The sequence below is a fragment of the Ipomoea nil genome, unplaced genomic scaffold (genome assembly GCF_001879475.1).
Source record: "Ipomoea nil cultivar Tokyo-kokei standard unplaced genomic scaffold, Asagao_1.1 scaffold3314, whole genome shotgun sequence".
Taxonomy (NCBI): Eukaryota; Viridiplantae; Streptophyta; class Magnoliopsida; order Solanales; family Convolvulaceae; genus Ipomoea; species Ipomoea nil.
This window is the reverse complement of record NW_017619742.1, coordinates 4,896,169-4,898,222: the sequence shown is the minus strand read 5'-3', so window position 1 is coordinate 4,898,222 and position 2,054 is coordinate 4,896,169. Positions and strand designations below refer to the sequence as shown.

Genomic DNA, 2,054 nt, shown 5'->3' with positions numbered 1-2,054 from the left:
TGGTTTAGTTTTCTAAGAGTTTTTTCCACTTTTGGTTACTTGACTATGATACCCCCAATTTTTGTGCATGACTATTCAATTGCTCTCACATTTTGTCATCAGCTCAATTTTCCGGAGGCTTAGGTTGCCCGAGAAATTGAGCTAAGGATGAAGAAATTGTATATTCATGCACAAAATTAAAAATCTTGATAGTCGGGGACCTAATTTTGAAAGGGGTATTATAGTTGAGGAACCAAAAGTGGAAAAAACTTGTTTCGTAATAAACATCTTTGGTAGTTCTAGTATTCTATAGTAATTGTATTAGCAGATGCCAGTATGTCACTTTACTGTTTCTTGAAAAGATGTATCTCTAAAATGCAATTCAAGTTCTATAATCAGTTCTTGCTCTCATGTCTTTGTGGTTTCTCAATCTTCTCCCAAGTTTAACAATTAGTTTCTTTTGATGTTTTTGTGATTGTTCTAGTTGCTGATGACTAGTGTTATCATATGTGACTGGAGGAGAATCAGAGACTGGCGGTGGAATGCTCGTTGTTGCAGTGCAAGAGATGGGAGAGAGAGTGCTCATTGTACGACAGGGACCGAGAGGCATTGATGGTTCTACAAGTACGATGCCCTGTAGCTGGTCTGGTCTTGTAAATGTAGTATTGTCAAAGGAGGACATATATCAGAAGTACCTGGATGATACCAAGGCAAGAAAAACACATTTTGCTTCTGATGATTCTGCAACTAATGGTTCTTCGGATCCCTTTCATATCCAAGGTGATTAGATAGAGATCAGTATCCTCTTGTACAGTGAAGGAGCTGCAAGGACATTCCATATTTTTTTTCCTATTTATCTATTCATTATTACAGAGTATTATTTTAAATACCTCAATTCTTCTGATTTTTATTGGTTTTTGCCTTTTTTTGCTATTCTCTTCTGGTGGGTGGATACCCAACAGGGAGATAGGTTGGCTTACACCGTATACCAGTAACTGACATTGATTGATATACAGGAACTTAATGTACCTGAGAAAGATGTGGAGGAGCTGTTGGTCTCGCTAATATTGGATAATCGTATACAAGGACACATTGATCAGGTGAACCGGCTCCTAGAACGTGGTAACAGGTATGTAGACTTTTGAAGTGTAGTACCTGTCTATTCCAATGACTTGTTTTACCACACTATATTTCACATTTGTAATATTTTGCATGCAGGTCAAAGGGGATGAAGAAATACACTGCCGTTGATAAGTGGAACACACAGCTTAGGTCCCTCTATCAAACTGTTAGTAACCGAGTGTGTTAATTTTTGGGATTTTTTGAGAGTATATTATATTTGAAAATTCACTCCTAGTCCTGGAAAACAATAGATTACAAGCATTACATTTACTTTTGCACCGAAGATGTCCATGGGTAGTGGAGAAGTGTCCATTTACAGAGATGTTGGCTCAAATCTAGTTTAAATGTTTTTGACAAATTTGCTTACTAAGCAAATTTAAAAAGTTAAAAGTTACTTCATCATTAGCTGTGTAAATTATTAGCTGTGTAAAACTACCCCTAATAATTAGAAGAAAATAGTATAGATTCTTGTTATGATCTTGATTTTCGCCACTTGTTGAATTGATAAAACCCTACAAGTCAAAGCTCTCTTGAGTTATTTCTGATGCACCTGTATGTGTTCATAATTTAATCAGGTTTGTTTGTGGTGCGTATTAAGGTTTGACGAGCTCTTGCACGAATTAAGGGTTGGCTCTCCACTTGTGTGCCGGATCTGGTCAGCCATCACATATGAACTATCTTCTTCCTCTTATATTCTCCTCTTATATTCTCTTCTCTGTTCCCCTTTGTTTTGGGTTTCAAGTTAAAGAGAAGTTATATTTAGCCCGAGGAGACTTGAGGCTGCTTTTCATATTAAAGAAGTCTTTAACAGTTGCACTATTTATATTTGTCTGTCTAGTTTTCTGCATTGTTTACGCATTATGGGTTCATCTAGTCATTTCGATGTGTTTTCTCATCTGATGAGCATGTTGTAATGGATTATTTGATTAACTAGATAACGTGACTAATTGAAG

The 2,054-nt window shown here is 36.5% G+C and overlaps 1 long non-coding RNA gene across 1 annotated transcript; it reads left to right on the top strand.

Annotated features, from left to right (window-relative positions):
- The first annotated feature begins 734 nt into the window (after positions 1-734).
- Positions 735-1,467, top strand: LOC109169498. Its single transcript, XR_002052232.1, has 3 exons — positions 735-759; positions 996-1,108; positions 1,198-1,467. It is a non-coding gene; the product is annotated as an uncharacterized LOC109169498 (long non-coding RNA).
- The last annotated feature ends 587 nt before the right edge of the window (positions 1,468-2,054 follow it).